Source organism: Pinus tabuliformis, chromosome 8 (genome assembly GCF_031772625.1).
Source record: "Pinus tabuliformis cultivar Carrire ecotype Pingquan chromosome 8, CPIR1, whole genome shotgun sequence".
Lineage (NCBI taxonomy): Eukaryota > Viridiplantae > Streptophyta > Pinopsida > Pinales > Pinaceae > Pinus > Pinus tabuliformis.
The window spans coordinates 1,805,748,942-1,805,775,963 of NC_142294.1; positions in this window are offsets into that span (position 1 = coordinate 1,805,748,942).

The following is a 27,022-nucleotide window of genomic DNA, read 5'->3' on the forward strand; positions in this document are numbered from 1 at the left end:
CTCCCTTTTTGACTCGTTAAAGAAAATAAAAATGGAGGTCCGCTTTCAGCTCTTTTCTGACCATTTAAAGAGGAAAAGATTGCCGAGTCGCTCCTCTTGACTCGTTAAATGGTGATAAGGGGCGGTCGTTTTAAGTTCTTTTTGTCGACCGTTAAAACATAAAAAGATTACCGGGTTTTTGTCGTTTCAAACTCCTTAGTGGTTACGAAACGACGTGGTTTTGACCGCTTTTTTACTTTTTCAGGTCGAAGTCACTAATCATGAAAAGTACTCCTCGATCGTAATGATCGAGCGGTTCTTTCGGGTATTATTTTATACTTTTTCGGGCCCGAGAGACACAACTTTACGAAAAAGGACATCCCTGGAGTTTCCTTCTCTGCTGTCTTTTCAAAATCTCTAAACAAGAAAAGACGCCGAGTTCTTCCTTTGTCAGACTCGTTAAAACTTAATGACATTGGATTTTGTCACAACACAAGCATATGCTATCCCCATCAAGCTTGTTAAAAATAACTGGGGTACTCGCCAGACATGGTGGGGGAAAATAAAATTTTTTGAACCATAATTATTACCGTAGTGGCAGTATGTCGCTCTTGAACATGGCACTTTTTGTTTTCGTGTCCAGGGTGGGGATTTTTCATCTCATATCTTTCACTTGCTTCCATGGATTTGGGTACCCTATTTGACCTCTCATTCACTCATTGCCTCGTCATAATGACCTTTCATACATTGATGTCAAATACTGCCAATTCCGTTAATGTGCCGCCGATATGTTCAAGAGAAGTTGACCTCTGCAAATAAATAACCTCCCTCTGATAGTTCGCACAATCTTGATTCACGAAATTATCTCTCTGTCTCGTGTCGATGATGTGGGAAACATTATGGCCCACCTTCGATCAAGGTCACTTCCTGTCGACTTCAGCTCATTATCCAGGAAGTTGACCTAGAGACTCCCTTTCGGTGCCTTGGAGCCTGCATGCCTCAATGGCAGGTTCTTCGTGTTCGACGTGAGGTTTTCATCATTGGCCTCCGATCGAATGATTCTACGGGTGTTCGACTTCAGCTCATTGATTCACACGCCGTAGATTGTACCTATAGTACCTTGAGGGCCATTGTCATTATTGGTGGTACCTCTCGCGTCTGTTAACAGTTTCCATTATTGACTGGTAATCAGGCGATGTTCATGCATGTTCGACTTCAGCTCATATATTCACATGCTTGGACTTGTACTCTTGTTCGGGTCGAGATGGAGCGCAAGACCCTGGATTGTGTCTGTTGTAATCCAGGCGTAATTCTTGGTACTTGACTCATTCACTGGATGGCTGCGACCATACCTGAGTCAGTTCATTGATCCTAACCAGATGGCTGCGTCCATACTATGGATCCAGATTATTTATGTACTCTCTTATGGATGGCTGCGACCATGCCACATACATCATGTAATTGAACTATCAGTCATGTCCCTTAATACAGCTCCTCGATGGCAGTAACTATATGTTCTCTTGTGTTCTCTTATGTGTGTTCTAGTAAAGCATTTCACCCCTCTCCACCTCTCGGACTTCATGCTTTAGGGGGCATCTGTTACACAGTAATTTGTCACCATCCCTGTTACTCCTCTTTTCGTACCTTGGAGGACTCATTCCGGGAGTTATAAGAAGTGACAAGGGCTAAAAACACTTGCATTATGTTCCCCTGAGTATGTACTCCATGTTCCCTGAAGACACCTTCTGCAGATCATCCCTAAAAATTGCTCTTTTTCCATTGGCGCAAGTCCACAGTATCCTACCCGCGCCAATGATGGAGATCCTCAAAAGAGGGCGCGACCATTGGCGCTCTATCTTAGAACAACGGTCGCGCCAACCAAATTTAGTCGTGCTTTTTGCCTTAATGCACGTCCGACTGTTGTTTCCTTCATTACATGGAGCTTTTCTGAGGATAGAAAATCAGTTTTTTGTCGAGCTTTATCCATCTTTATGGCTTTTGCTAAATCTGCGAAAGGTGTCCCGGTTCATCGCATCCTCCTCCCTTCTCCATCTATATAAGATTGTCATTATGCATTGGACAAGCTAGGGCTAAAGGGAGCTAGATAAGAGAGAGTGTTGGTGTTAGTGTTATGCTAGTGATTTGGTGATTGAGTGATAGTAGTGATGATTATTGGTCATGGAGTGTTAGCTGTTGAGTCCTTGGAGGAATGCTAGTGAGTGCTAGAGAGGTTATGCTGCCGGAGAAGAGATGCATGTTGAGACACATATAGTTACTTGCCCAGCCAGGAGAAGGGTCGACGTTAGAACAATGGTTGTAACTTTTCCTGTTTATTAATTGATGAGCGACTGCTATTATAGTTCCAATCTCATTATCTATCATGGTGATATGTTGATTTATTTCCTTTCTGACTGAAATATAGTTGTGCCTTGGTAGTTTTTATGTTGGTATTTGTCTCTTCCTTTGCATGTGCAGGTATTCCTTATGATCTGTTGGAGCAAGGGAGCGAGGATATCAACTCTGCTTCAAACATAGCATTGGACTTCAGGTTAGTCTTCTTGATTCACCTTTGATGCATAACTAGGAACTTGCGTAGCAGCATGGTTTGTTTGTGGCTAGTTCTGTGATAGGCTAGTGGGATCGCCTCTGTCCGCAGAGGGGATTTACCTTACCAACACCCACTATTCCCAATACAAATACAAACGTCCAAGAAATACGATGGTAATTACAAGAATACAACCAACATTCTGATACTACAATTGAATGGCCTCAATTCACATTATCTCCAATCAATTAATGCAATATAAAAAGTCTCATTTCTATAGCTCTCCCCACCCTTTTTCCCACCTAATCTCCAATGGCCAATTAACCATGAATGAAAGAAGTTCAATTGCATGAATACACACTTCAACTCATACGTTACCATGACACCAAGTTCGACAGGCACTCTAGATTTCAATACTACATATACAATCTCATGATGTGTCATCACAATTAGGAAATAACCTTTGTATTCATGAAGAAAAACATCACATATATATGTCCAACATATATCCATGATCTGAACTTCTGACTAGAGTTGTCTGAGATGAGAATCTAACAGAACAAGTAATGTGATTCAACTTCTCCCTTCGTGGCACAAGATATTTCTAGTATAAAGCTAAGAATGAGATAAAAAACATGATATATCAACTCAGCTATCCAATTTTTTTCTTCACATTGAGTGTTGATGATACAAAATGGCCTAATCTTCATGTAGTCATGCCACAGAGTCAACCTCGTGACGTTGCAAAACAAGAAAAGAGAAGAAATGATAACATTATCTCCAACCCCCATTTAACATCACTATATATGCACCATATATTCACATTATTTCATGAAGTTATCTTAGAAAAAAACTTGCAGACAAAAGACTACTAATAAAGGTACACACACTAAACAATACTTTCATGATTTTATAAAAATAAAACTTCAAACAATTCAAATGTTTCTAACTAAAGAGCCTCTCTCACATGTATGAATGGAAACATAGAAGTTCCACACACATTCATGGTTCCTCTGGATAAAAAACACACTTAATATGGAGAGCCCTGACTGGGATGACATAGAAGCAGTTGATAACTCTAAACATTTCTTTGAAACATACGTATCATCTTGGAACCCCTGCAATTCTACCATTTCAAACCAACCCATTCTTCAACCCAATTTGGAAGACCCTTGTCTATTATTCATGCCAGATATTTACATAGTTGATCATTTTAATGATTTTGAACAACTCATAAATTGTATTGAATAACACACAAAATGCACTTAAATCACATGCTTAAGACAGAAAGGCTCAATATTTAAGTGTCATTATAAATCACCTTGGGAATTAGATCCAACCTCATCCTTATTCATTGACTCCAATGGCCAAAATACATACACCCCCACTCAAAAAAATGATCTATTAAATAACCATAACCCTACCATACTCTTTATTTGCAGTGAAAATGTTGATTCCAACTAGTATTCTCACTCCATGCCATTCAAACATACATTTCCAAATATGCATACTAATAAGAAAAAAGTATGAAATCTTCCACCACATGATACATATAATTGTGCTCACTTCAGCTAATGCTGACCCTACAACATTCACAGTTCCAAAATTCATTGCAGAAACCCTTGTTGATCATGACATCAGAGCACAAGAAACCTGCCATATGCTACAAAAACTGTCATCGGCAAGGTATATCCAATCCTTTTTTTCCTTAAATTTAAGATAAAATATTTATATGTGCCTTCTACAAAACAACACCACCCTTTCTCCATCACCACACTTCATAGATGCATACATGGCACACCCATCTCCCCTTCAGTTTGCATCACTTATAGAGCTAGCAAGATCTTGGTCGTATGATGCTCATTGAAAGATAAAGAAATGAAAACCTAGACATAAAACATCCATTGTTCATGTCATACCACACTACTCTACAATATCATCCACAGCTGAACCCTCTAATGCTAAATTTTGTCGAGTAGAACTTATGATATACAAACCATTTCTTGATATTTGTTTGGAAATAGGAACTGTTGCTGAAGAATTCATTGCAAACTGGAAAATATTTCATCCTTCATATAAATCTTGGCATACTCACGACACATTATCTGATATTCAACTTATTGTAAATAATAATTGACCTAGTCATTAGGCCCATCCTCCATACACCATGAACCTGAATGAATGGGAATTACTCTACTAATTTCACCCTACCAATAACATCCTCTAAAATGACCTTAACATGCTTGGCCTTCATGGTTTTATGACAACCATAATTGGACTCATATAACTATCCCATTGGATATACAAGAAAAATGCATACAATTCATTGAGAATAATCACTCTACCCACCATATTCATCAAACACATAAGGGTAACCTAACTAACCATGACTCATTATCCTTGATACAAACAAAAGCTCTCAACATTATTTCCAATCTTTTTTCAAAAAATGATATTTTGTCTCCTTTAAGAATGATAAAACAAGGCACTTCTGGAATAGTAGAAACCTTCCTTATAAACTGCATTAAATAAAGGATCACAAACCTCATTGGCTCAATTCCCTCACTAATCATGTTGCTTTCCCTATAGGTGTTGCAACCTTCTAAATACAAGCATCAAAAATCCATGCTGCCCTCCACCTTCCCATAAAGGATCTCATTCCCTTAGAAGGAAATTCTCTTCCAACATTCCAAGAAGAACTTAAGCATATTTGATACATATTAATCTATGAAATGAGCTTCATTGGACCAAATATTTTGAGCTACATTAAAGAAATTCTTTGAGAATCATTTCCACAACAAAGAAGTACTCATTTTAATAGATGTTCCATTATATTAATTGGCAAACTCAGGGAACTGCAGTTTGTTAAAGACATACCACTATATGTAGGTACCTCTAATGGGAGTGTATTATGGTACATGTTCAAAACAATCATTACACTGGACACTAGATTCCATTAGCAAGGCGATAACATCACCCAAATTACTTTCAAAAACATCCCTCCAGAACATTAGAAATGCAAATCCAACACTTGAGGACTATAAAATTCTCATGCCAGGAACAAATTCCTTCTTGTTTTAAGATGAGATACATTCATTCCATGACTCCATGCATCTATTTCCAACCAATTCTCGAGCATTTTTACATAAAAAAACAAATGTTAAAATCTTTAAATACTTTGATTGCGAGATCAATTGCAAAATATAACAAAATTTTTTTACCCTTTCCTCTGAAGACAACCAATTAGAGCCAATTGCCTTACTATGCACATGCCAAAGAGTGATGTTGATCTCAAACCTTTGGGTTTTAGCTGGACTTGTCAATGATTATCTCAAGGAGATTATATCCATCTTCTATAAAGAAACATCTACACCTCCACAACTTCCTGCCTTTCTCATTATAGCTTTTTCAAAATACATTAGGACTCCTTGGGATGAAACAAATCCTACTCACTATCATGTTCAACAAATAAAAAGAAATGGGCATACGTAAATTCCCCTCAAAATTTCTTGGGAATTAACTATAGATAAATCATAAGGTATGACATTTCCGAAAGAAAAAATAGACATTGGGAAGGCTAAACGTCAAGGTATTACATTAAAAACAATATCAAGAGTCCCTTCTCTACAAGATCTCCACATTTTCCCCTCATTCACTTTTGATCATTACATCAAAATGCAAGACTAAAGAAATATTGCATGGAGAAAACATGAAGAACAACTCCTTCGTTCAATGCCTCCACAAGAGGAGTTGCTCCAATGCCTACATTAGCATATCCAATAGGTTTCACATATTAAATAAGATCTCTCTATTTTCATAGAATACTTTATGTATTTATTAACAATTTTTCACATTCATTCATTATTAATTAATAATTGCATATTTTACATTGTTGTTATATTTTTTACCTGCTTTCTTATGACATTCTTTTTCTTTTGGAGCAGGACCTATGGAATCACAAATATCAAAGCTAGATAGTTACAATGTTGAAATAGAAGCAAAATATGTTGCATTGCACAATATATGAAAAAATGCTTTTACCTACACCAAATCCAGACATACCACTATACCACCTTCTACCCAATTTACAACAAATCAAATCTCTTCTCAAATGTATAATTCATACACATAAACATGACAAAATGCGAACAATTCAAGTTCACTGGCAACATAGAAATATGCATCTTCACCAATTTATAAATATTCAAAAAATTTCAATATGCCATGGTTCCCCTTGCATTTATGACTAAACATGTTGAAACTACCATGGGCAACTAGATTACGCATACACCAAGGCATCTTCATTTTTCAAACACTCTGCTTTTTAAGTATATGACCTATTCTGTTGAACTACTAATATATTGTGTAAATTTTCAAAAAAGCTCATTGCATAACATGTAGAATTATGTTGTTAGTGTTCTAATACCGAGGATCAACGTTGTTGTAGGTTTTAACCCTGTACAGAAATTACCTGCATACGAATTCGAAAACACATAAAATAAATAATGCGAGAGCAGAACACATATACACAGAGATTTTCCCCTGGATCCCAAAACCGGGACTACCAGCTTGATTTTTCATTATGTTCCTTTTATAATACATATTTATACATGCCGAAGCATCCAATACCATGGAACGAAAACCATCGCGTCCAATACCATGGACAGAAAACCATCGCGTCCAATACCATGGACCGAAAACCATCGCGTCCAAAAAACATGCGTGAAAATCATGCACAAAACCATAGGTGGGTCCGCCCAACCTAACATAGGGTCCAAAACAAAATTTTTCCGGGGCGCTGCCCCGGACCCCATAAAGTGGGGTTACAGGTTCCCCTCAAACCCCCTCTTAACTACGTGGAAAGAATATAACACAACCCAACATTCTCCCACTTATTGTTTTCTTTCCACAGGGGGCCACAATAGAGCTTAGTCATTTTTCTAGCCCTGAAATGCCCATTGTCTCTCTACACCAAGAGAACTTCTCAAAGCTCACAGATTTTGTCAATGCATCTGCAATATTCTTCAAAGTGTCCACCTTCACCAGCAACACCTTTTCGTCTTCTATCATATCCCTCACAAAGTGATACAGAACATCAATGTGCTTTGTCTTTGAATGATATGCGGGGTTCTTTGCCAAGAAAATTGCACTTTGGCTGTCACAGGCTATCCTTATAGTTTCCTGTACTAACCCCATACTTGAACACAATCTCTGCAACCAAACTGCTTCCTTACTTGCATGAGTGGCTGCCATGTATTTTTCCTCTGTAGTTGATAGTGCCACTATAGATTGTTTCTTACTCATCAAACTGACTGCACCTCCAAATAGGTTAAACACATACCCACTTGTAGATATTCTCTGATCCAGATCTCCAGCCCAGTCTGCATCAACAAAGCCATCAATATCCAACACTTTGTCCAATCCTGGTCTTCCTTGGTAGCACAAACCATAATCACTAGTGCCACACAAATACCTGAAAACCCACTTCACTGTTGTCCAGTTCTCCTTTCCTGGTTTTGACATAAACCTACTCAATACTCCCACTGCATGTGCAATGTCTGGTCTAGTACAGACCATTGCATACATCAGGCTACCGACTGCACTTGCATATGGAACAGGGGACATGTCCTCTTCCTCTTCTTGTGTCTTGGGACATTATTCAGTAGATAAACTCACACCTACCGGAATAGGAACCTTCACCGGTTTACTATCTTGCATATTAAACCTCTGCAATATTGTCTCGACATACTTCCTCTGGTTTAACCAGAGATTCCTCTTTACCCGATCTCTTTTCATTTCCATGCCCAAAATATAGTTTGCAGCACCAATATCTTTCATGTCGAATTTGGAGGACAATTGGGTCTTCAAATCCTGGATAACTTCTTTGTCATTTCCAACCAACAACATATCATCCACATACAAGACCAGATAAATAACACGGTCACCAATTAATTTAAAATACACACAGTGATCTGCTTTGCTTCTAGTGAAGCCAAGTCCCCATATAAATGTATCAAATTTTTGATACCACATCCTTGCTGACTATTTTAACCCATATAGAGACTTCTTTAACTTACATACCAGTTCTTTCTTACCCTTCACCGCAAAGCCTTTAGGTTGCTTCATGTAGATCTCCTCTTCCAGATCCCGTGAAGAAATTTTGTCTTCACATCCATCTGTTCTACCTCAAAATCAAAAGTAGCAACAATAGATAAAAATAATCTAATAGAAGTTACCTTGGAAAAAAGAGAAAAAATATCACCAAAATCAATTCCTGGCACCTAGGAATAACCTTTTGCTACCAGCCGAGCTTTGTATTTCTCCACTTTTCCTTCTGCATTTGTCTTTTTTTTGAACACCCATTTGCTGCCAATGGGTTTCCTTCCAGTCGGCAACTCCACCAGATCCCAAGCCTCATTTTTGTGCAAAGATGCCATTTCATCAACCATGGCCTCTTTCCAGAGTTTTCCATCCTCTGAATCCACCTCTTCCTTTATAGTTCTGGGATCATCATCAGTAATAGACAAAGCAAAATTTGAACAGAAAGTAGATGGACTATACCTTTCTGGCTGCCTTCTTTCTCGAACTGATCTTCTCACAGTCGGAGTTTATGGCTCTTCATCTTCTGATTCCTCCTCTGCTGTAGAGTCTGATTCTTCCTCCTTTAGCTCAAACTCTATCTTCTCAGGTTCCTTTGGTTGGACTTCATGTTTAATAACATCTTTCACCTGTCTGAACACCACATCTCGGTTGTACATAACCTTCCTTGTTACTGAGTTCCAAAGCTTATAACCCTTTAAACAATCCTTATACCCAATAAAGATGCACTTTTCAGATTTACTATCCAACTTTATTCTTTTCTCCTTTGGAACATGTACATGTGCATCACATCCAAATACCCTCAGATGTGAAAGAGAGGGTTTCTTACCAGTCCATACCTCTTGTGGAGTCTTATCCTCCAATGCTGATGAAGGTGACCTGTTGACCAGGTAACATGCAGTGTCCATCGCCTCTGCCCAGAATTCATGTCCTAACCCGGCACCACTGAGCATGCTTCTTGCCCTTTCCATCAATGTCTTGTTCATTCTTTTTGCAACTCCATTTTGCTGAGGTGTATATGGAGTAGTCTTCTGTCGTGCTATACCATACTTCTTGCAGAATTCTTCAAATTCTTTGCTGCAAAACTCTCCACCATTATCTGTCCTCAACACTTTTATCTTCTTCTCTATCTGGTTTTCCACTAGAGCCTTAAATTCTTTAAACTTGTCAAAGACTTCAGATTTATTCTTAAGGAAATATATCCATGTATTCCTTGAGAAGTCATATATAAATGATACATAGTACACAGACTTGCCCAGTGGTGGAACCTTCACAGGTCCAAACACATCACTGTGCACAAGCTCTAATATATGTTTCGCCCTCTTACCACTAGAGGGGAAACTCACTCAATTCTGCTTCCCGTATACAAAATTTTCAGAGAAATCAAAATCTAGAGAGCTATTACTCATAACTTCTACCATACCTTTACCATGAAGTATTCGAAGGCCCTTCTCTCCAATATGTCCAAGTCTTTGATGCCACAACATGGTCTTTTCTCCAGAGACCACTAGATTTTCTACTCCACTTTCAGGAACCACGGAACTGTTTCACCCATCAACAACAGTGCTACCTTGTAGCTTGTACAAAGTTCCAATCCGAGCTACCCGCATCATTACCAGTGCTCCCCGAACCATCTTGCGGGTATCCTTCTCGAACAATGTTTTTACACCTGCATCATCGAGCTTGCTTACAGAAATCAAATTTCTAGCTAATGCAGGAATATGTAGAACACCTGGAAACGTTCTAACCCTTCCACCTTGAAACTTCAGCTTTACTTTTCTGCGACCAATGATTCTAGCCTTCCTATCATCCTCCAAGAAGACATCACCGCCATCATATTTCTCATACTCGCAGAACCACTCTCTATGGGGAGTGAAGTGAAAGGAAGCACCTGAGTCAATCAACCATGCCTCATGATCTACATGTGTACTTTAAGAAGCCAAGTACACATCCCCACCTTCATATGAGGTGGTTTTCGCCTCTATAGAAGGAGCCTCATCAGATCCCTTTCCTTTGTCAAGAGCTTTAGATTTACAGTTCCTTTTAAAGTGGCCTTCCTTTCTGCATTTCCAACACACCACCTTTACAAGTTTTCCTGGAGATTTAGATCTCCCTCTAGATTTAGATCTCCCAATCGATGACTTATTTTTGTTTCTGTTCTGGGACTATCTTCGTACAGACAAGGCATCACCATTCTGGCTCTCCATATTTTTCTGTCTCATCTCCTCCATCAGCAAGACTGAGACTATTTCATCAAACTACAAGGCAGTTGCATTGCTACCTATTGCAATAACTAGACTATCCCACGAATCTGGTAGAGAACACAACAAACTGATGCACTTATCTTCATCTAAAATTTTAATATCAACATATGCTAACTGACTTACCACAGTATTAAATGTGTTCATATGCTCTGTCACCGAGTCTCCATCTTTCATCCTCAGGTTATACAGCTTTTTCCGCAGGAACAGTGTATTCACCAAAGACTTAGATTGGTACAAAGTCCCTAACTTGTCTCACAAAGCCTTCGCCGTAGCTTCCCCTGATACATTCAGCAATACTGAATCTGAGACACACAATTGTATTGTGCTCTTTGCCTTTCGATCCAACTTCTTCCATTCTTCATCAGACACTCCTGTTGGTTTAATACCTGGATCTATTGTGATCCACTGGTCTTTATCCACCAACAGATCCTCCATCTTGAGTTTCCAAAACTCAAAACTCTGACCATTAAATTTCTCGATCTCTATCTTTCCACTGCTCGCCATCTTCTTTCACCACCAGAGTCGATCTCGCAGATCTCCCACTGAACAGGGTTTACCACAGGCCTGAGCGAAACCCATCAGCAACAAAGGTGTCCCCTTGAAGCCAAAACTGCTCTGATACCAAATGTAGGTTTTAACCCTATACAAAAATTACCTGCATACGAATTCTAAAACATAGAAAATAAATAATGCGAGAGCAGAACACATAAAACAGATATACACAGAGATTTTCCCTTGGATCCCAAAACTGGGACTTCCAGCTTGATTTTTCATTATGTTCCTTTCAATGTTATAATACATATTTATACATGCCGAAGCATCCAATACCATGGACCGAAAACCATCGCGTCCAATACCATGGACAAAAAACCATCGCGTCCAATACCATGGACCAAAAACCATCACGTCCAAAAAACATGTGCGAAAATCATGCACAAAACCATAGGTGGGTCCGCCCAACCTAACATAGGGTCCAAAACCAAAATTTTCCGGGGTTACTAGTGCCCCTCAAACCCCCTGTTAACTACGTGGAAAGAATATAACACAACCCAACAGTTGTGTGTGTTTCTTCTTTTCTTACAACATACATAAATTCTATTGACACTCGTTATTAGTTGAATACTCTTTATACAAGTTTTTCCTTAAATTAATACATATTGTTTTGTAATTTTCATTTCAAGAATGCATTTAGTGGCACTGATATCTATTTTTATTTCCACACATGGAACATTATACACTCTTCTATTCTAGAATGAAGGAATGTAGGGTGCATGTTGTATGTAGTTTCAATTTTGTTGGGTTGTGTTATATTCTTTCCATGACTAGCCTACGTAGTTAACCAGGGGGTCACAGGGGGTTTGGGGGGTGTAGATAACCCCACTCTATGGGGTCCGGGGTAGCGCCCCAGAAAATTTTGTTTTTGGACCCTATATTAGGTTGGGCAGACCTACCTATGGTTTTGTGCATGATTTTTTGCACATGGTTTTGGACGTGATAGTTTTCGGTCCATGGTTTTGGACGCGATGGTTTTCGTTCCATGGTATTGGATGCTTCGGCATGTATAAATATGTATTGTAACATTGAAAGGAACATAATGAAAAATCAAGCTGGTAGTCCCAGTTTTGGGACCCAGGGGAAAATCTCTGTGTATATGTGTTTTAAGTATTATGCTCTCGCAATGTTTATTTTCTGTGTTTTTAAAATTCGTTTGGAGGTAATTTCTGTACGGGGTTAAAACCTACATTTCTTCATGTGACAACTCGTAGCCAATAATGATTTGCCCAATATTTGAAGTTGAAAACGGTGTTAGATTCTTGATGTCATATGGGGGAATGTACTTGTTATTTATTTTACTTCCAGTTATAGTATTTTATATACATCTAATGTTTGTCAATATGCAATTACAAAGGAAAGAAGAAGCAACCCTACTATTGCTGCAAGTCAAGAAGAGGACAACAATAACATTATTGTAGTATTTCAAAAATACTTTGAAGGAGAGGATGGAAATGAAATTTTCGTAAGAGTGGAAAAGATTACAACGCATTGGGTGGTTGGATACAATGAAACAGAGGTCGAGGTAGTAACTATATCAAAGGCTAAAAGAGATGCAACCATGGAGCATTTAAAAACTTTGAAGGCATATTCAAAGGTGAAAAGTTTGAAGGAGGAGTTGCAACAAAATAGAATAAGAAGCATGTAGAAATAGAGGAGGTTGAAAATGAAGACAGGTTACTTGAAGAGGAAAATAGACTTACCAATTGAGAAGATTCTTCGAAATTTTCACTCTCTATAATATTTGTATTTTCATTTAGAAATGCATTTCCCCCTATTTGGGAAAAACTGCAACTAACCCCATTCAATTTGGAATCCTAAATTGAATACTTGGTGAAGAGGTTGGATGTGGGGTATCTCTTTGTTCAAATACACCCAGGACTTTCATCTAGCCTTATTCATAATCCTTTAGATAAGGGGTTGTGTGTTTCTTATCTATTTTTCTAAAGGCTCCCAAGGTTTGCACATGTCCCCAACTGTTATTGTGTGTTGTGGTGCATCCATGAGCATCAACATACACATGATTTTCTCCTTGGAGACAGTTGAATGATGGTGGGGGTAATATCAGAACACCCAAATTCCACACGCCTTACCCCTAGCTAGGATAAAGTGCAACTAACATCATCATTTCTGAATTATTCAACTAAGATTCACATGTGGGTTATGTATTCCTTCAAAGAATCCCCTGATTTTTGTTTGGATCCAACTACTAAATTATTGTTGCATGTAGTAGCAGATCCATGAGCATGAGCACAAACACAAGCTTGAAATTGCAGAGACTTGAATGCTGGTGGGGGAAACATCAAGAACCAACTTTTGCTTACCATGCAACCCACCTTTGACTAGTAGTGTAATTTCAATCAAATCACAATGTTCAAAGTTGAATTTTATGAATTTTTTGTTATTTAGAAATGCCATCCATTGTATTCAACTAGTCATTGATTTACTCAGGTTGACATACCATTAAGCTATCTGCTAAGGTTTTTCTCACTAGCAAATGACACGAGCTCCATAAGGATGAGGCGAGCTGAAAATTATAGGGACATTTTGTTGGAAATTGGAATAGTTATACCTCAAGCTTCGTAAATAATCAAAATAAATTGTATCTTGAATCCCTTCTAATAAAAACTATTATCCTTTGCATTTTTAATTAAAGGTTATATGAGATTCCTTGTGCTATGAAATGTTCAATTTAAATCATTTACTTATAAGTTGCGAATGGTGGAGTTCCTGAATCTTAATGAAGATAATTTTGATAAATTCTTTGGAGTTAAGGTGTTGTGCATTACCTTCATTTTGAACATATTTTGGAATATTAGCCTGGTTGGAATCTCTTTGAAGCATAAGATATCATCAAAAAGAGTCTTGCATCAAATCAATTATGTTTTTGTTTTATTTTTGTTGTAACTGTACCACTACTCAAGTGTTTCACCCTTCTATTTTGAAAGCTATCAAGTAGGATATATGCTATTGCCTCATAATTATTTGATTTATTTATCTCTTTCGTGTTAATGGTGACATAATACTTATATTTATGATGTTATTGAATCATGATGGAAGAAAATTTGAAGCATGTTTTAAATTCTATATAGGTATAAGTAATTTGGTGTTTTACCTGTTATGTTAACCTTCAAGATATAGGCTAGAAATGACAGGATATCATGTGAAATTGTTTATTATTGTAGCAAGAAACAATTTTAATTGGTGTTCGATAGCCAGTTTTGTATGAGGTTCCCCAAATGTTGAATTATTTGGGAGTGAGAAATTCACATCTCGCAGACTTTAAAGATTCCTTAAATTGGCACATTTTCCATATCACAAAATGCAAACCATTGTCAATAGTAATTGGAACTTTGAAATCGAAAAAGAAAAATCTCCTCATGAAATGATTAACCCACTAGCTTAAATATTAGAATTATATGCCATACTTAAGCTTCTTGGTAGTCTCTTACGAAGTACAGTCTGTCATAGTGATAAGCTGCTATGCCATTAATAGAGTGCACTAATCATTAGATTAATTAGTATTATCAATAAGATAACTATTACGTAGAGTTGTTTAACATAAAACAATGTGATTGGAGGTTCATACTACACATCAACTACCATGTAGTCTCTAATATGTTTATAAACTTTGACACAATTTAAATCTATAAATCTTACTTGAACTATGGTGAACTATGGTGAACTATGAAAACATATGTACCCATGTGTTGTTTTTAACTTTAATATTGACATTTCACTTTGTTAATAAGGTGTTTGTAAAGTGAAATCTCTGTCACAAGGATTATGTGTTGAATACTTGGGTGAATACAATATGCTTTCAATGTATGGCTTGGGCTTCTAACTATAGTGTTTCTAATGCTTTTAATGTAGACCTTTTGAGATTCAGTTCCATTTTTCCTTCCATTTACCTATTAGTGGCACCCACGGGGGCTTCAATGGGGGGGCAATATCATACCAGGTGGGTTCATATTGGGGGATATATATTGAGGAAAAAATGATGTAATATATTAGGGGATATATAGGGGGTAAAGGGTTTTATATTGGTAAGTATAAAAATTGCAGCTCAAAGTTAATGAAAAATTATAAAAGGGTATAAAAATGTTAATGAAAAAATGGATACCTACAATATGTAGTGGAAATAGGGGTTTTTAAATTGGGAAGGTGTATTGGGTTCGTATTGGTAGGGGGTTAAATAATGTTATTTTTAGGGGTGTTTTCCAATATGTAGTCAAATTAAGGGTATTGTTTAATATGCCATGAACACACGTGATAGGTCAGAGGTTTATTGAGTGAAATCCCTATGGTGGCACCATGGTAGTAATGAGCCCCTGTACCACAAGAGAACACACATCTATATTGATTTATGTAGTTGGAAGGTACATACTAGAGACATCCCGAAGAAGCACACGCTATCAGTGAACATACTTCTAAAAAAGAAGATATTTATGGGATTCCTCAAACCACTGTCGGTTTTAACTATTGTAGCTCAATTACGAAAAATTTCAATTTCAATTTTTTTCTTAAACAAACACCAGTAAAGAACAAAATTGCATAAAATTTTTAATTCTGATTCAAGAACAACATAAAAAAAAACATGACTTTTAGAAAAAAGCATTCATGCAATAGTTATCTTTTCAGGAGAACATTGAATTTTGTTCAATAAATAACTCACCTTGGGATTGGATTTTGTTCAATAAATAACTCACCTGGGGACTCTAACTCATTCTATGTACTTACCATGAAGTTGGAGATGTGTCACTTTAGAGTTATTTCATTTTAAAAATGCATTTAACTTTTTTTTTTTTAATCTAGGATAATCGGTAAATGGTGAGAGTTATCCTGAACAGACCCAGGTTCAAATCTAACTGGTTGCCACTATAAACCTAGGCTACGTGCAACAGCCTGCAAGCCGCACAATCGCAAGAAACTTATGCCTCAATAAGAATCAAGACGTCCGCTATGGGGTCGCCTACTCTTCTAACCAAGACACAACAGGTCATATATATACCAATGAGATTTGAACCCTCATCTTTGGGTTTCACCCAACGAAACTTACCATTAAACCCCATATCACTATATAACCATTTTTTTTATATAATTCTCTATATAAAACAATGAGGGGGAGTTCCTTCACTCCTATTTTAAAGGAGTAATTTGGATTTTTAATCCATACAAAGACTCGTGATCTAAATAGAAATTGGAGTAGCTCAGAAGCCTCTTGTTCGATCGAGACAGAAAAGTAAGCTCATGTGATCAAGCAGGGAACTTTCCAAAGTCGACAATTGGGTGAGCTGATTGTATATTTAGATCAGATTGATATTGGTTGAATAATTTCATTTGTAAATTGGTAATGGGCTCTCTTAATTCATAATATTTTCATCCTTGTAAATGGATCAGCCCCATTAATCATTATGTCTCACGCATTCCCATACTCCAAATTGATGAGTTAAAGATCCACATGTCGTTGAGTCCTCATATCATCCAAATTAATGGAAATGAAAGTTGTTTGCATATGATTCCATATATTATCTCACCATTTTTGTGGGACTTATGATTTATTTTAAAAAAAATCAACTATTCATTTCCTTGTTGGAACCGTGCACGGAGTCTTTGTCCGCGTGGTTAGGGACAGCGGCTTATAGCCTGCTCAGCTGGGTTCGATCCCTGTCGCACGCTTGTAGCTGATGTATCTCATTTCGCTCTTATAGTTTCAATTCAGCTTTTATAAATACAATATAATTGTGAAATATGGGTTATATATAGCTTCTATTCTTGTGAAATATGAGTTATATAGCTTATAGTTTCAATTCAGTTTTGTAAATACAATATAATTGTGAAATATGGGTTATATATAGCTTCTATTCTTGTGAAATATAGTTATATAATTTTATTCAGTTTCTGTATAATTGTAAATAATTGTGAAATATGGGTTATATAGCTTCTATTCAGCTTCTGTACATACAATATAATTGTGAATAATTGTGAAATATGAGCTATATATCAGCTTCTGTATATACAATATAATTGTGAATAATTGTGAAATATGAGCTATATAAATACAATATAATTGTGAAATATGGGTTATATATAGCTTCTATTCAGCTTCTGTACATACAATATAATTGTGAATAATTGTGAAATATGGGTTATATATAGCTTCTATTGAGCTTCTGTACATACAATTTTATAAATACAATATAATTGTGAAATATGGGTTATATATAGCTTCATATAGCTTCTATTGAGCTTCTGTACATACAATTTAATTGTACAATATAATTGTGAAATATGGGTTATATATAGCTTCTATTCCGCTTCTGTACATACAATATAATTGTAAATAATTGTGAAATATGATATAATTGTGAAATATGGGTTATATAGCTTCTATTCAGCTTCTGTATAATTGTAAATAATTGTGAAATATGGGTTATATAGCTTCTATTCAGCTTCTGTATATACAATATAATTGTGAATAATTGTGAAATATGAGCTATATAAATACAATATAATTGTGAAATATGGGTTATATATAGCTTCTATTCAACTTCTGTACATACAATATAATTGTGAATAATTGTGAAATATGGGTTATATATAGCTTCTATTGAGCTTCTGTACATACAATATAATTGTGAATAATTGTGAAATATGAACTATATGTAGCTTTTAATGGTACTCCCCCGTGAAATATGGTATGGGTTATATATAGCTTCTATTCAGCTTCTGTACATACAATATAATTGTGAATAATTGTGAAATATGAGCTATATGTAGCTTTTAATGGTACTCGCCCGTGAAATATGGGCTCGTATAATTGTGCTTCTCTACATACAATATAATTGTGAATAATATGAGCTATGGGCCTGTATAATTGTGAATAATTGTGAAATATGAGCTATATATATGTAGCTTTTAATAGTACTCGCCCCCTTGAAATATGGGCTATATAGCTTCTATTCAGCTTCTGTACATACAATATAATTGTGAAACATGAACTACTATTCAGCTTCTGTATATACAATATAATTGTGAATAATTGTGAAATATGAGTTATAGGTAGCTTCTAATAGTACTCGCCCCGTGAAATATGGGCTATATATAGCTTCTATTCAACTTCTGTACATACAATATAATTGTGAAATATGAATTATATTAGAAGCTATTGTGAAATATGAATTATATATAGCTTCTAATGGTACTCGCCCGTTAAATATGGGCTATATATAACTTCTATTCAGCTTCTGTACATACAATATAATTATCAATAATTGTGAAATATGAGCTATATATAGCTTCTAATGTTACTCGCCCCCTCTTTGGAAAAAAAAAAAAAACCCAAAATATAAGGCAGACAAAAGGCAACTTTCAAATTCGTTTTTCAAATAAATGAAGGTAAATTTCAAAATGTCGCCACATGGGTTCTTTGCAGAGAAGCCCCAATTGAGTTTCGCGAGAGTGGATTTAAGAATTTGTGAACGATTTGATCAATTTCGCCAGTTATTCTAAAATGTATACACCTAATATATGAAAACGACTGCTACTTTCTAAACACATTTGTCAATGATAATAGTTCCAGGGAACTATTTGGTAGTGGATCCCAAGGGTTGAACTATAATGATTGGAGCCTGTAAGAACCAAAAGACTATTCATGTTCTCAGTGATGCGTGACTCATCATTTATTATGCTTTAGATGACCCAAACTTGGTCAAATCAGGGCAAGACTTTACTTGTTCAAAGACTACCCACTGTAGGTACCTATTGAATACTTTTAGGTTGTTCTATCTGAGATTTTAGAAATATTGATTACAATTTTTAACACACACAGTTATAATTATCTCAGACCTGGGTACCATGCATACACCATAGCATTGTTGCTGGTGGTAAGAGAAATAAGGGAGCAATGTATGTTGGAGAAATTGCAGTTGGAAAGGTGGTGTTGGGCTTTTCAAAACAAAATTTTATACTTCTTTTAGACTCTATAGAATTGAACGACCTAAATAATTTATGAGCCAGCTCAACAAATTGCGATGGGGTTAAACGATTCAACTTTAAATGGCAAATGGGTGTCGTAAAGTGGTTTAGACGAAACTACCAATCAAGAAATCTACGGTTAATATTCATTATGACACCCCGCTTTCTTTTCCAGAAACCACCTCAAGCGGTTGTCGCAAGGAAGTACCTGGTTTTATGAAAACCAATGGACTCAAATACCAACTATGCTCCTTTCTCTTCCATCTTTAGAGGCTTGCGGGCGCCTCCATTTTCCCAATCACAAGACGCCATCTTCGTATTTATATTAATCGATATATAAAATATAGTGGAGACCATTCCAGTTTATCCGTAGCATTCATAAGCATATCAAGTTTACCTATGATACCCAATGATCGTGATCAAGCTTACGATTCCGACCTTATCGCTGAGGTTTTTTAGGAGGGGAAAATACCTTCCACTAAGGATGATCACCGAAAGTAAAAGTCACGGGTGGATAAGCTAAGTCAACTAGATCATAAACAAGGGATTCAACTCGTGTTTCTTCCCTTACACTTGATCAATAGGATGACGGGCTTATGTTTATGAATATGAGTCTAGATCTTTTTTTTTATACTATTATTTATAACTGGAACTACTAGCCCCCACAGTCGAATAACCTTGTCTTTTTTATAACATGGGAATTGGATAATCCAATTGCTGGTGTAGAAAGATAATTCAACGTTCTTTATGTGTTTCATGGCATGTGCTTAATATTAGCAATGTCTCTGTTTACTAACACTTGCAGGTTTTGATGTAATGGCAATCATGACTCCAACAAGTGGTATCAGAGCCAAAGGTCTCCAGTTCGAAACACTCCTAGCTCAGGTTGGGGAGAGATTGTTGGTAATTGAATAATCCAACGCTCCACGTTAATAATGGTGTAAAAAGATAATTCAATGCTCCTAGTGTGTTTTGTGTTATTCATGACTTCAACATAATAATCATCACTTTGTAAGACATGCTATTAGAAAAAGAATGGATGAGCCTCTAACCCACGCCCAATCCAGCATACCCAACACCTATATTCTATATCTACAAGGGAGTTCGGAGCCCTCTTCCCGCGCACCTTATCAATTCTACAATCCTCGAAGCTTATTATATTGGGGGCTTCAGATCCATTATGTATGATGTGAGCTAGGTCCTATTCATTCATTCATTATCGATTTTGTTAATGCTATATATCCCACCCTTTTTTCACGCCTTCCCTCGAATTTCGTGACCTTACTTGAGGACCTAACCTAACCATTAGGTAACCAAAATTGAAACGATACCGGAAGGGAGGGTCATACAACTTGGTTGGAATTCAAAATTGAAACGATACCGGAAGGGAGGGTCATACAACTTGGTTGGAATTTTGGTTCCATGGGATAATAAGCACAGGTTCAAATCTTGTTTTTCATAACACACAAGATATATCGTTAGGGGTTATTTTCGATCGTAAGTTTGGGAAGGAATTTTATGTAGACCAAATATGGTTGACTTTATATTCTAAATATTCAATTAAATAGTATATCATAATAATCACATGAGTTACATGAGTTTTTTGTTTTTTGTTTTTTTTTCTCTTTTATATTACATATTTAAAATAGTTTTTTCAATGTATAATGTAACGATTAGTTTATATATATATATATATATTTATATATATATATATAATATAAAAAGAATATATATATACTAATGTCTAAAATTTTCCTTATTTATATAAATAAACTATGATTTTTTTTAATTTTTTTCTTAAAATACTAATCAAAATCAAAATCAAAATTAAAATCTAAAGTTAAATTCAAATATTAAACCAAATACTTAAACCATTATTCTTTAAACATAAATTTACACCTCATAACAATAATTCACATGCGTATGATTGACATGCTTATGTATTTCATATTATGTCTCGCCTAATTGTCATGCTTATGTATTTCATATTATGTCTTGCCTAATTGTCTTATGTCTTGCCTAATTGTCTTAATCAAGTTGACGTGTATTTACATAAAATGTATTTAAACACAAATTAACAATAGCTCATGAAAGTGGGAAAGTGGAATCGAACAAGTTATTTAGTTAAAACACAAAAAATCTAAAGGATGGTGTTAAGTGACATCATCCCAATCCATTTGAAAGATGAAATATGTCACCTTGATGGATTGTACATGGAGATACAAAGAAATTTTAAGCAATTCGCAGGTTATGTAAGGAAGGATTTCTAGTGAAGTGATGAACCTGGCTTAGTGATTATTACACCAAATACCTATTATTGTTTAATTGGTTTCCACTAAAATTATGGTTATATCAAATGTTTTCTACAATTTATTATTTTTCATATAAAAATAACAATTATTAATGAAATTAGTTTTTTGGTGCAACTTAATTGATAATAGTAATGATAATGAAACACTATATTGTATAAAATTCCATATTCAAATCCTCTATATGTTTAGACAACTTTTATTGATGAAATTGACTAAATAAACAAATAAATATGTTTCATGTGTCATTTGTTTCTCTTCAAAATCTTTGACGACATTTCCAATGGTGTCATACTTTCTCTCAATTGTTTTTCTATCCTTATATAATTTGCATTAAATATGATACAGATTTTTTATTCATTGACATTCTAACTTCTGAAAAAGTGAAATAATTTTAGTATGACAATTAGTCCATAACAGTGGGTTGGTAGTGACAAAAATTTGTATACAAAAATCTGGAAAGTCGTATTAGAAAAGAAAAGTATGATAGAATGGATGATTCAATGAAAACAAAGTTAATCTAAGATGCTATAAACTAGCAACCATAAAATAATGCATGGTATGCACTTCTTCAATTTTGTCCCATTATGAGAGATTTGAATAGTATATTTCCTATCTCATTTAAATTTATTATTTTTTGTTTTTATTATTTTTGATTCATCAAAACTTAAAAAAATATAAAAAAATTGATTTTATTAAAAAATATTTTTTAATATTTATCGATGATTAAAAAACAAAATTAACCAATTCTACACCATTAAAAAATAAAAATAAAAATCTTTTTCCTTTTACATTTATTGTTCTACTATTTTTTTATTCTTTAATTAGTATCCCTAGAATGTTACTTTTCATTATACACTATTATTTTTCGAGGGATGGTCCTTTGCTTTGTACACTATATTGCTACATAAAAAACAATAACATCCATCCGGTTAATCTTTCTACTTCCAATGTAGGTAGAAATCGTCTTTCTACTTCAAATCTCCTAAAGAATTCTTTACTTTAAAGGATAATTATTTGTTAAAATAAAAACGAAGCATTACTTTTGGTATACAATCACGTAGTGAAGACAAGCCTTTTGGTATTTATAAACACCATATTGCTATGACTTCACAATTACGTATATAAACCGTTGTTCTCTATGGAATTGAAAGTGACAATCGAGTTAATGGGATGGATCAATTCTTTTAATTGAATTAGGGTTTTTTATATATACACTGATATACTTAATTCTATACGACTTTACTTTCTTAAAAAAATACAATACAACTTTTATATATATATATATATAATCGAAATCTTGGTGTTGTGTAGAATGTAAGAGTGTGGAAGGAATTATGTGTAGAAGTGAAAATGCACGAAGAAAGAAATATGCAGAAGGAAAAACATATGCAAAAGGGGAATGTGTATGAAAGAAATATGTGCAGAGGAATAAATGTTGTGAGTTTTTTTGTTCAGCACACAAAATTTAACTAAGAATATAATTTCTCAAAGGGATAATTAAGTGTTATTTGGGGAGGCATTTCTTCAATTTTGTTGTAATATAAAAGAGTTATGTATTTAAGGGTTTGTATTTCTTATCTCACTTAAATCCATTATTTGTTGTTTTTATTATTTTTTGGTCCATTAAAAGTTTAAGAAAACTATAAGAGCATTTCATTTTATCTGAAAATATTAGTTAATATTCATTTTCTAGAAAAACAATGTTTGTCATTTTTGCCCATAAAAATTAATACGACTATAAATCTATTTCCTTTGTCATTTAAATCCATTTCCTTTCTCATTTAAATCCATTATTTATTTTTTCATACAATTTTTGGTTCTTTAACGAGTGTAACATAATTCATGTGCATAAAGTCTAATATGAGTTATATGTTTTACATGCAAACTTTTTTAATTGTTTTATGAAGCTTATATATTTTTCTCCGCAAACATTCCCCTCCCAACATTTTCTTTCCCCTCCCAACAATTTCCTGCTACACATTCCACTGTTGCATTATTTTATTGTATGCAAAAACAAGTGTTGCATTTAGTTTAGTTTTTAACGAATAATTTTGAGATGATGATGATGATGATGATGATGATGATGATGATGATGATGATGATGATGATGATGATGATGATGATGATGATGATGATGATGATGATGATGATGATGATGATGATGATGATGATGATGAATACATTTAAATATAGGTGTATGTATGTTTAAAGGTGTATATCTTTAAAATTTTTAAAAATAAATAAATGTAGGAAACAAAAACAATAAAATGTATTTAATTTTAGAAATTAAAAGGTTAATAAAAAAAATTTAATGACTAAAAATTTTAAAATAAAATGACTAAATAAATTGAAAAACAAATCAATTTGTGGAAAAATAACAAATAAAAATAAGTATTGCATGTATTTTAAGTCCTAATGAATAATTTTGAATAATGAACAAATAAACTAAAACAATTAAAATTTATGAATTTCTAAGAAAAAAAATCATATCATGCATATAGTGTAACATTAGTCATATGTTTTACATTCAGTGTAACTTAAGTGATATTTCATTTTCTTAACTACTTTACTTAGTCAAATTTAAAAAATGGGAAGATTGGATTTGTCATGGACATAAAGTAACAACATAGTCTAACTTATAGATGAAATGACATTTTTCCATAACAATTTTTCTAGTTAATTTTAATAAAAAATTGATAGATATTTTCAAAAACTTGAGTTTAAGTTGTTTAATATGTAGAATTGGAGTGTCCCAAGGGTTTTTCAGTGTGTGCATTTTAAATAACAAAAAATAATAATATTACTTGAGATTGTATCATTGGATTCTAGTGAAAAAGGCATCTATAAGTTAGATTATGCTAAAGTAAAATTTTAGGTGTGGGGAAAGAAGCTTACACATTTTTCCCTTTATATGTGTGTATGTTTAAAGATGCATACCTTTAAAACTTTAAAATATAAAATAAATTGAAAAAACAAACCATTTTTTTGGAAAATGAGTATTCCATGCATGGTAAGCTCTGATGAAGAGTTTTGAATATTAAACAAATAAACTAAAATGATATGTCAACATTTTTAATGTCAACTATATTATAACTAATAATAATAATAATAACTTTAGAAAAACAACACAATCTTCCATGTTCTCTTTAGTCCTTCTTAGTGCAATAAAGTGGTTTGAGCCAAGTAATAAAATAATAAAATTTAATTTTTTATATTTAATTCTTTTTTTTTTATGAATAAAATTACAACCAATTTTTCTTAGATAAAAGAAAATCATAATACCATAGGCCAATGCCATGGTTGATCAATACCATGGTACATCTAGGTTTTTTATTATTATGTTATGGATCTAAGCCTTTAATTATTCTGTTACAACACCATTACTTATCAATACCACATGCCAAAAAACCATAACTTATTTTACAATCAAAATATTTTATAAATATTATTTTAATTTATTTTTATAATATATCTAAACCTTCCATCCTCACGACTACTAAAGTTTTTTATTTAATTTTATGATATATCTAAACCCTCCATCCTCATGGCTACTAAAAATATTCCCATAGAGATTAAATCGAATTTTTATTAAAATTAAAAATAAGAATACTTTTATATATACATATGTGAAATTTATATAATATAAATAATATTATAAAGTACCACGATAGATGAATTCTAACCAAGGATCTAAGAGAAGAGAGAAAGAAAAAGTGAGTAACAATGATAGAGGAAAGATAATGCATGATTTTTAAAGTTTTTTATTATTGTATTTTCTTGGCATGATTGATCCTAAATATAGGTTTAATATTTTACAACCAATTTTGTGTTTTATTGTAAATACTTTATTAAATAAAATACAATGGGATTATATTTGAGAGAGAGAGACAGAGAGGGAAGGGGAATAGAGTGGGGGAGAGAGGGAGAGAGGAAGGAACTGAGAGAGGAGAGGGGAGAGAGAAGGTGTTATAGACATATTTGGGCACTTCAATCCCAATCTTATATGTCGATAAACTAGGGCTCTTTAATCCCTAAAAGTGTTGTTTCATACCCTAAAAGATCATGGTCAACTGATTACATCATTCTCCAAAAGTTCCACCTGAAAAACCATTCAGAACTGACCTGAATTGGACCATACTGAGAGCTCCACTGTCAGGGTGTGATGCATACTGACTTATACACTAGCCAAGTGTGATGCATACTGAAGAGGCCTTCTGTGAGGTGCGATGAGCGAGAATGGACAAATGTCCGAGACAGTTTGCTAAGTGGATGCTCATGGAATCTTCTAGAAACTTCTCATATGACACTTGTTTCTCTGAATTCGCCCAGGGATGAGTAAGAGATCCAAGAAATCTCCAAGTGGAACCAAAAACAACAAGTGGAATGACACTAATCAAAAACCTAGAGATGACTCACACCCTTGCAGACATCTATAAATGGATCCCTCATCTGAGAGATCTAGAGGCTGGAATTGGGTAATTTGTAAGGAAGTGCTGATAGTTTGTATCTAAGAAAGAGCATTGTATTGTTGGGTGATCTTTCTTTTCATGAGGTGAAGAGGGCTTTGATGCTGGGAGGATGATGTTGGATTAGACAACTGGGTTGTAATTCTCCCTTCTATTTTAATAAAGTTCTTTGAGTTTTCCTTCATACAACTGTGTATTTGTGAATTTTTTTATTTGTGAATGCTATTGTATGTTCATTGTATTTCTGATTCTGCAATGCTTATGATATAATAGATCAAGATGCTTTGATGGTTATTTGTTACTGTGGTTCTACAAGTACTCTCCAAGCGGGATAAGTACGGAGAAGAGTTGCAAGTTATGTCAAGGGGGAGAGAGATCAACCAAGGAGTTAAGCAGAAGATCCAAGTTGGTTCCTTTGCCTCTCTCTTATCTATCATACATAGAGGAAATCATAAATTGCTTAAAACTATTTGTTTCTAGGATAGCTACCAATCCTAGAGGGCTAGTCAATCGAAAAGACACTAGTTTTCCCAGAAACAAAATGGCGACTCCACTGGGGATCGAATAGATGTCTGTTGGTTATTGTTGTTTGTTTTATAAACTATAGACAGAGCCTGAAGTTAGCCAGATAGCCTTCGAACTGCTCTTGCTCTACAATTGCATAGTAGATGAATGTTGCTTTAGTCAATCTCCGATTTAGTTTATGATCTAAACATCTGACTTACAAACATTCTAGATGCCCTTGTGGTAGCTCAGTAACCTCCCAAGATCATACCTCTATACTTTTCTTTTTACTGTCTATCATAGCTCAGCTTAACTCACTAAAAT